Raw genomic sequence first — 10,707 nt, forward strand, 5'->3', positions numbered from 1 at the left:
AGTGTGTGTGTGTGAGTGTGAGTGTGAGAGTGTGTGTGTGTGAGAGTGAGTGTGTGTGTGTGTGTGAGTGTGTCAGAGAGACAGAAAGACAGAGTGAATTCGGCAAGGGTGCATTAAATTGATCAAAATTTGAAGAAACACATTTGTTTTCAACTGTGATAAAAAGAATAAAGTGCAAATCAGCGTATTAGAATTATTTCTGAAGGATCGTGTGACACTGAAGAATAATGACTGCTGAAAATTCACAGGAATAAATTATATTTTAAAATATATTAATACAGAAAACGAGCCCTTGTTGAGCAGAAGAGACCTCTTGGAAAAACATTGTACCAACCCATAGATACTCACATTAGTATTCTTTATATTAGACACTGCGTTTCCTATTTAATGATACCGGTAAAGCAGTCACAGTTATCTACATGGTGGTGTGCTGTCTTTAATTTCCAGAGAAAAGTTAAAAATCTAATGCTTATAGCTTCCATATAGTTACATGCAAGTCCAATGGTTGAAGAACTCCACTGTTACATGAACAATACAGTTCAATTCAATCAGTGATTGAAGAGATTGCTGTCCTAAAATAACAGAATTCATTAAGAATGTTTGAATTTTTAGACCTGAAATTGTGTTTTTGACTGAAATAATGTTATAAAACTGTCGCCTGAATGCCAATTTACACAGAATTCCACCAGAAGTAATTTGACAGAGAGCAAGCAGTTATTTTTTCACTTGGCATGAAACAAAGTCTTATCAGAATGTTTTTGTTTAATTTTTTGCTTACAAAAAATTTGCAGAGACACTGTAATAATTCCCTTTAGCCATGTACACACTCACAAACCACTGGCATATTTTTGCTGTTATTTGTGTTCTGTGTCTGCAATCGTGGTCTTTTTTGCATCCAGGGGTGCGTTTTCCCAAAGCATCGTTAGCTGTGGTCTCAAGGTCTGTCATTACCATCATAGTTCAGCGATTCAGTGTTTCCTGAAACCATAGTTCAAACGAACATTCACAAACTGAAGCAACGTAAGGAAACCCACAAAATAACAGAGAACAGACAGTGAAGCAGTCCTCAGATGCCGTGATCATTGTTACAGTAATAATCTGACATTAACTTGGAACTGATTAATTAGCAGAAGTTAGCACTTCACCACCTGCTTGACGTCATTAACAACATATCTAATCAATGTGTCTGAATGACAGATGTGTGACAAAGCTCCTATGTCTTGACTAGTTAGTTTCTGGTCCTGTGGTAGTTAAGTGGGTTATACTGCTGTTGGGGAAACACACTCCTGATAATCTGATGAGGGATTTTATGTTTTAATGTCTCAGTGGCCTTGATCTTAGAGGCCTGCAAGCCCGTCGGGGCCTGACACGCTGAGTCCATTCGGGCCGGGCTCGGGCCATTTTTTTTTTTTACAGGTTGGGCTTGGGTCGGACTCGGGCTCATTTAGCTTCTCTCCCATATACGCGCAGAGCACACATAGGCTACTGTGTGAAATATTGTTATATTGAGTTACTAAAAGTTCCCAAAGCTTCGGGAAAAGCTGCATTTTGGAAGAGTTTTGATTTGATTACCCCGGCAAAGAGTGAGCCTATTGGTCATGTGCAGTGCAAAAAATGCACGCAATACGCTAAAGCGTGCCGCAGAGCCCCAGCAAAAGTAATTAGCCTACCATGAATGTGTCGGGGGAAATAGTAAGGAGATATTTGAATTATTTACTAATAAATTAGTGTTCTTAGTCAGTGTCGCAAAGATGACACCGGGCTCGGGCCGGTAACTCTGATAAGCTGTCGGACATGGGCCGGGCTAGGGACTATATTTGAGGCCTGTGCAGGGCTCTACTTGATCTTTGACTCCTGAAGCTTTTTAAGGTTTGATTTCTCAACATATAATAAAGATGATGTATAATTTTTAACCTGATCAGATGCAGCAAATGCAGTCTTACTACATGTGCTAGAAAACACACCACTTACCCAGATAGCAAACGGATGTGGGCCACTTCAGGCATTGATGCGGCACTGCAGGCCTTCTTATGGCCCGGACAAAATGGATGTGAACCTGAAGTGGGCCACATGTAAAATAGCAAATATGGCCCAAATATCTCAAATCACATGTGGGCCTTTTTAGGCAAAGATGCGGTGCTTATGGCAATGTGTAATCTGAATGTGACCCTAAAGTGGCCCATGTGGTAAATAATGAATATGGCCCAAATATCACAAACCAACAGTGGGCCACCTTTGGCAAAAATGTGGCACAACTGACAAAGGGAAATCTGAGTGTAAACCAAATGTGGCCCACGTATGTTAAAGCTAATGTGGCCCAGTTATCTTAAAACATATGTGGGCCAGTTTTGGCAAATATATGGCACAGTAGCACTGGCTCTTCTGTGTTTTAGCCAAATGTGGCCCACATGTAATGCTGCAAATGTGGCCCAGTTGTCTTAAAACGTATCTGGGCTAGTTTTGGTAGTTTTGGCGCATATTAACCATTGGCTCATCTCGGTGTGATCCAAAAGTGGCCCACATGTAATGCTGCAAATGCTGCAAAGTTATCGTAAAACATATCTGGGCCAGTTTTGGCAAATATATGGCACATTAACCATTGGCTCATCTGTGTGTGAGCCAAAAGTGGCCCATATGTAATGCAGAAAATGTGGCCCAGTTATCTTAAAACATTTCTGGACCAGTTTTGGCAAAGATAGAGCACAGCAAGCACATAGCTCATGTGGGTGTGAGCCTAAAGTGGCCCACATATGATATGGCAAATATGGCCCAAATAATTTATAAAATTTTTGGCCACGTTTGGCAAATAGATGGCACAGTCAGCATTGTCAAATCAGGATGTAAGCCTAACTTGGCCTACATTTGACATGGCAAATATGCCCCAAATATCATAAAACAGACATGGACCACTTCTGGCTTGGATGCAACACTTAGACACTGGCTAATTTAGATGTTACAGGCCAAAGTTTGAAACTGTAAATATGGCCTGAATAATTTTTTATTATTTTTTAACAATATTTCACAATATTGTGAATGTGAATGTGAGGAATGTGATGTATTGCAGTGACAGCTCTTATAATCAGCTGGCATATGTTAGATAGTGTCTAGAAAAGTTCAAGTGTCTAGGTTCAAACTTATGAAGAGTTTTTATGGTTTTGGGATGCCTTTAAATATTTGTATGAGATCATTTTGAGTTGCTGTTTGTGCAAAGCTTGGGTCGCAATGATTTTGCAAAGTAGAACATGTTCCTGTATCATCATATTTTGTTGATCTTGGAGCAACATTCCTGTCCAAAAAAAAAAATAGTCCAAACCATATCCACTACCCCTAAACCTAAACCTAACCGTAACTATAACCCTACAATCAGAGGGAAATGATAGGTGAATAACACTGACGAAGAAGCACCTAACTCTGGTTATAAGCACACAACTTGACATAAACTGACTTGGTGAAACCACGTTTATCTGCTAGCAGTGTCATTTAACTTCTAGAGTAGAGGCTCCAGGGGGCCTCAACAATCTTCCAGTGGGGCCTCTAAATGACTTATAATTATTTAAAATAAAACAAAACAAGCTAAAACAACCAAAAATAGATATTTCTTATCTGGTTATTTTTATAACAACTGTATATCTTTCTTATGCCAAGCTTTGTAATATTTTATCAGATAGAAATTGTGAGTGAGGGGGGGCCTTCAAATAGGGGGGCTTTGAAGTCAAAAAGGTTGCGATCCACTGTTCTAGAGTGTGCCATGTGAGCCCCTAAGGGTACTATTCTAGCAAAAAACAAACAAACAAATTAATACATCTTTTAATTTCTCTTAATATCATTTACATTTACAACTGTCATCTTTATGAATAACAATTTATTTCCTAAAGATTATAACATGATAATACTAATTAATGAATTGAGTAATATGTATATTAATGGCAAATCAGTAGAAGCTGCTATGAAAAGAAATATGAATTATTATTTTGACATCAACGTTTCAACCCCCTTTTTCAGCAAAATTATTATTATTATTAATATCACTGTTTTTTTTTTCTTTTTCTAAAAAGCCTACTGTGGACAGGTGTTGAAAATTAGCATGTGTACTAAAACGCTCAAGCAGATGCAAATGGTTCATCCAGTGTAATTGTGATGTCCATGTCAAATAAAACTCTAATAATAATTGTCCCACTTGCTGCTTTGAGCTAACTTGTTAGCGATAAGATATCTATTTTGTTCAAATAAAATCGTTAGCACGGATGTATATGTAGTTTATTCTGTCTGAGGGCAAAAATAAATAAATTATAAATGAATAAATAAAAAATTAATATGTCAATTAGGCATGTGATGGTATCAAATTTTCATGTTGCGATACTTGCTAAAGCTTTTATCACAGTACGGTATTATCACAATATTGAAATCTAGTTGCAAAAAGTGTTGTCATGATACAGTATAACAGGTTTAATAACTTTTCCTATAACACAAAGGTCTGAACATTTAAATAAAATAAAGCAATGCACAAAAAATGTATAAAGTAAACAAATGTTTCAGACATTAAAGTGCAAAAGAATTTTAAAGAACAATAGGTAACACTTTACAATAAAATCTCATTAGTTAACCTTAGTTAATGCATCAACATTAACAATAAGCAATATCTACATTTGCTACAGAAGTTATTATTCTTTGTTAAAAATGTTAGCTTGGGTTCATTAAATAATACAGTTATAACATTTGATTTTTACAGCGTGTTATTAAATATTTAAATTATTAATGAATGTTCAGAATACTTTTTAATTGGCAGTTTATGTTAACTAATGAATTAACTAATGGAGCCCTAATGTAAAGTGTGACCGAACAATAAAGAATCAAAACATGTTCAAACAGTATCTATAGGGCATGTTGTAGTCCAGATTAAAATGTAATCAAGTTTGAAAATAAATACCCTCTAACAAGTCTAAGTATTAAAGTAGTTATACTATTGTAGGGTGGTTGTGCACACACACCACCAACACACATTTATGTTCAAACAATAAGTAAAAGTTAATTTTGCATAATAGGTGCCTTTAAAGGAGATGACTTGATGGAGATGTGTAGTGTTCTCTGAAGTGTTTGTAAGTCTTCTCCTGATCCCATAAAGTTAGTAACACCTCACTCAAAGACATTTAGCTGTTGCAATGTCAAAATTAGACACACAAGACCCGATGAGGTCCCGGACCTCCCATAAGCATAAATATATACTTGGGGGATCCCCTGGTTTTTCAATAAAACACGATTGTTGATTGACACTGGTGTCTTACCTTAGCTCCGCCCTGAGTGAGCTGTCATCAGTCCGCCATTGTTTCACCGCCGGAGCAGATGTAGACAAGAATGACTCCTGAGCGATTGAGGTGTTCTGTTGTTGGATGTAATAATGAACATAGCAGTCGTCATTTACTCCCGACATCTGAGCCGCTGAAGACGCAGTGGATTACATTGTTTCTGAAGGGAATGCGCCCCCGATCTACATAAATGCGTCTATGTTTGCGCGAATCATTCGTGATCCAGCTTCACCTTCAGAAGAAGTGAGTATATGTTTTTTTATGAATCTTTGCAAATTGCCTTTCCTAATAATGAGCTAGTTAGCAAGTTTCGCGATGAATGCATCTAAAGTTAAGAGTCTCTCAGAGAGCGGCTCGGAAGAGAGGGGCGGGGTCAGCAGAGCTCATTAGCATTTAAAGGAACATGCACTAAAACGGCTTGCTGAAAACAGAGCTGTTTTTGACAGGGTAAAAAGGGTGTTGTTTTACACTACCATTGAGAATTTTTAACCAAAGTATGTTATATACTTTTCATTAAGACCCTAAAGAATCATATCAACTTGTGGAAAATGGGCATCCGATGACCCCTTTAAATTATCAGCAGCACAAGTGCTCCTAAAAATAAAAGTAAGTGTAGAGCCCTGTTTAGTGAGTGTGGTGGTGCTGGTGCTTATGAGGTGCAAAATAAACTAGACTACACCACTGAACAAAAGGTAAATCAACTATGGGTAAACAGAGAAACCAGAAAACAAGAGCATGAAACAAAGAACATGGGCATTTATAGGAGACAGCTGACTTACAAACACTGAAACTCGGGGGTTTATATACACAAGATAATGAGGAGGGCAGAGCTAATGAATCACCATGACAACAAACAAGGGGTAACCATGGAAACAAATAGGGTAACAAATGCAACAAGGTGAACAGGAATAAAACACGGGAAGGGAACAGAAAACACTTCAGCTTAGAAGTCCTTAAACAAGACTGGGATCATGACACAAAATGACTTGTGTTTTCACGAGTCTGTCTTCAAATCTAAGTCACGTCTCGAGTCAGATATTCAGAAGTCCAAGTCAAGATGCAAGTTGTGTTTTTTTGTGACTTGTGTGCGACTCGAGTCCAAGTCACAGACTCAGGTTTCTATCTCTGCTGTTAGATCACACAGTTTCACTGATGATCCAGAACCAAACCCAAACCCAGGACAGAGCGGCTGAGTGAATGTGGTCTGGACTGTGTGGATGAGGCTCATTGTGTCAGAGACGCTGTAGAAGGACAGAGTTCCCACACTGTGATCCACATACACTCCTATTCTAGAGGATCTGGAGGACACAGGGAGCTCAGTCTTTATGTTATTGTGCCTGAATATGTAACTGGAGGAAGAGCAGAACAAACTCCAACACTGATTATTAAATCCAAAAAATTGCTTCCTGCTCTACAGTTATCAGATGAATCTGATTATTATGATTAGAATAAACTGCATATGTAAGTATACTGGACATCTAATTTTTACTCAAAATTGTTACATTAAAAACTACAAAGGTTATACAATAAGTTGTTTTCTCAAATGTTGTAACAGTAAGACACAAAAATATTCAGGTAAAACACTGTATAATACAATCTTACTTTTCAGACAGTGTGAGAGATGAGGAAACTATATCAGTTAAAAATCACACAGTTTCAATGATGATTTATGACCAACCACAAACCCAGGATAGAGCGGCTGAGTGAATGTGGTCTGGACTGTGTGGATGAGGCTCATTGTGTCAGAGACGCTGTAGAAGGACAGAGTTCCTGCACTGTGATCCACAAACACTCCTATTCTGCTGCTGATAGACTTCACAGAGAGATCAGTCTTTATGTTATTGTGTCTGAATGAGTATCTGTAGGGAGAGCAGCGCAGACTCCAGGACTGATCATTAGATCCAAACACACACTCATTACCTCCCTTCCTGCTGATGCTCTTATATGACACTGATATACACACACCATTATCTCCACTCCACTGCAGCTCCCAGTAACAGCGTCCACACACACTCTCTCTACACAACACCTGAGGATACACATCAAATCTGTCTGGATGATCAGGATACGACTGGACTGTTTTAGTGGCAGTAATCACTCTGTTGCTCTCAGACAGACAGAGGCATTTATATGCTGTGTTTGGATCCAGAGTCAGAAACCTGCAATCTGATGAAGATAAAATAAACAAGACTTATTTCATGTAGTTACCACAAACATACTTTTTCATATGTGAAATTGTTCATTCCAGGACTCTGTTAATTACATACATCTTTAGTTTTGATATGTTTACAGTCTTTTTAATAACACTATGAACTCAGGTGTGATGCCTTTTATAGTTTTTCTAAATGAAAATCATGAAGTAATTTTAGTGTGTGTTTCATAGTGTCTTACACTGCAGGAACTCTGGCCTGGTCTTCGGTTCTTTGAGGGGAATAATTTCACTGTATGATACTGTGAACATAAAGACATAATTAGTGTGATTCTCATGTGAAACATAAATCTCTTCCATACTGTATTTAATAGTTTCTTCTGTGTGGTGTGACATTACCTCTGCCAGATATCTGTTCCATCTCCTCTTTGCAGAAATCCTCCAGTTTTTCTTTCAGTTTAGAAACAGATTTCTCCACATGACTGAAAGAGAGGTGAGGACTGATGGTGATGCTGGGCTGCTCTGCAGATTCAGGAGAGACGGAGAAACTCTGCAGGAGAAAAACACACAACAAGCTTGTTTTTTATGATAGTTTTTTTTTTTTCAATTTCAAATCTTGTGTGATTTGTTCTGTGCCCAGGCCTCATCTAATAATAATTTAAATACTCCAGTAATTTCCAGTATCATACACAGCTGATGGAAGCGATGGACTCCATCTATGTTTAGATCATCGATCTGAATCTGATCCAGACAGAGTTATTGACAACAACGCAATTTTCTCAACTTTTGTTCAAAATGTTGTTTTTTTTATGAAATGTACCCACATTCAAGTGTTGATTAAAAAAGCATGCACTGAGCTGGAATAAAACTTTTTTTTTAAAGAAGAGGCTCTGTTCTTTCTTTTGACATATTCATGTTCAGATATTTACATAACAAAATATTCAGGGGCCATGAAAGTTTTTTTTAAATTATCAAAAAAAAACACACACACAAACAGGTACAAAGAAAGAAATGAAGGTTTTCCGGACACGCTGAAGCTCCAGTCTGTGTACGGATCTGTGTCACCTGCAGGAACTGGCTGTGATCCTGTGTGTGCTCCAGCTGCTCCAGCTCAGCGTCTCTCCTCCTCAGATCATTGATCTCCTGCTCCAGTCGCTCCAGTCGTCCTTCAGCTCGACTCACTGCAGTCTTCTCCTGATCTCTGATCAGCCGTATCAGCTCAGAGATCCTCTCACTGTCCTCCACTGCTGTCTGTGCAGAGCGCTGTTAGGACACACAGTGATTCAGGCTTCAGTGAGTCTGAACTGAGACGGAGACAAACTTCTCTTCTTCTCCAGACTCACCTTATGAGACTCCACAGCCTCTCTCAGCTGCTGAAGATCTTTCTCTCTCTGCTGGATTCTCTGCTGATATTTCACTTGTGTCTCTTTCAGAATCCTCTGCCAAAATTCATGAACACATCAGCAATATTATACAAACCAGTAATAAAATGAAATGCAGCTGATTACTTTTATTCACAAACAAAACGAAGAAGATCCAAAAACATGGAACAGCTTTACCAGCTTAACAAAGACAATACCAGACACCAAACTAAGAGAACTGAGGGCATATTATTAAACGAGGAACTAAACAAGACACAAGTGATGACAATATGTAACTATAACAAACTGTAAACTAGAACAAAGGAAACAGGAATAAAACTGGAAAACAAGGAAATGCAAACAAAGAGCCCTTTAAACACAAACAGAAACCTAGAGTAAAAGATATATGCATATAAATATGTATGTATATATGTGCGTACATAGGGGAAATACATTTGTTTACATTTCTTATCTCCTCTAAATTTGGGGTTTAGAGTTAAATAAAAAATAAATATGATTATAATAATAATAATAATCATCATCATCATTATCGTAAAAGTTGCAGATAGTATGAGGAAATTATTAATTATTGTTAGCAATATATAGACATTTTGGGGGCAATTTATCTATTTTACAATATTTTTCTTTTTTTGGGGGGGGTATAGTGTACTGTTCAGTTCTTCTTACAGTTAATATACTGAAACTAAATATTTAAGCTGATGTTTGATAATAGGAGTAGACTTTCAGATATTATTCTATGGTAAGTGTAAACAATCATTGCGGTGTCTGAAGTCTATTTCATCTGAATCACATGCTTTCTCAGCACTTCAGACTTCATCTTGAGGAGGTAAACCAGCCATTGCTCAGTATTTATTTGTGCAATAAATTACACACACTTCTGTTCACTTGCTGTAAAATGTGGGAGTGATTTACTCACAGGGTCTTTGCTGCTCCATCAATCGTATTCTGATGTGTAGTGTGACTGAGCTCATACCTGCTTCTCATTCCTCTCTGCTTCTGCCGTCCAGTTTCATGGTTCTTGTGTTCATCCATCACACACGGATAACAGATGCAGCGCTGGTCGGTTCTGCAGTAGAGCTTCAGCGGTTCTTCGTGTTTAGTGCAGATCATCTCCTGCAGTCGTCCAGTGGCTTCGGTCAGTTTGTGTTTCTTGCTTCTGAAGAAACTCTGGTGTTGCTCGAGGTGATTCTGACAGTAAGAGTTCATACACACCAGACAGGACTTGACAGCTTTGAGTTTGACCTCAGTGCAGACGTCACACTCCACGTCTCCAGATCCAGCGTCACTATCAGCGGTTTGGAGTCTGGTCTTCTTCAGTTTCTCCAGCATTTCTGCCAGCAGGACATTGGTAGCTAAAGCAGGCCTGGGGCCGAAGCTCTGTCTGCACTGAGGGCAGCTGTAGACTCCCTTCTGATCCTCCTGATCCCAGCAGTCTGTGATACAGATCTTACAGTAACTGTGTCCACAGGGAATGGTCACCGGGTCCTTCAGGAGATCCAGACACACTGGACACATGAACTGATCCTGATCCACTGGAATACAGGCTTCTGCCATCGTGTGTGAGTCTGTGTGAAAGACAGACAGAGAGACCGTCTGCAGCACTTCACTTTCACTTTCTCTCTCCAGAAACAGCAAAGTAATTTCCTGGTTTGTGTTTGAGAGACGTGTGCAAAGTTGAACCATGAACTCAGACTCACAGTGATGTTTGTGAGATGTGAAGCGCTCCTGCTGGAGACAGATGCATGTGTTCTGTGGTTTCTGACACACACACACACACACACACACACACACACACACACACAGAAACTTGTCAACGCTGCCCCACGACTTTTATTAATAACAGTTTAAATACTGAATCGCTACATTATATTTT

The 10,707-nt window shown here is 38.6% G+C and overlaps 1 pseudogene; it reads right to left on the reverse strand.

The window, feature by feature from the left end:
• Positions 1 to 6,942: 6,942 nt before the first annotated feature.
• Positions 6,943 to 10,408, reverse strand: LOC107693457 (tripartite motif-containing protein 16-like; annotated as a pseudogene).
• Positions 10,409 to 10,707: the final 299 nt, after the last annotated feature.

The sequence above is a fragment of the Sinocyclocheilus anshuiensis genome, unplaced genomic scaffold (genome assembly GCF_001515605.1).
Source record: "Sinocyclocheilus anshuiensis isolate Anshui unplaced genomic scaffold, SAMN03320099.WGS_v1.1 scaffold987, whole genome shotgun sequence".
In the NCBI taxonomy this organism is placed as follows: Eukaryota; Metazoa; Chordata; class Actinopteri; order Cypriniformes; family Cyprinidae; genus Sinocyclocheilus; species Sinocyclocheilus anshuiensis.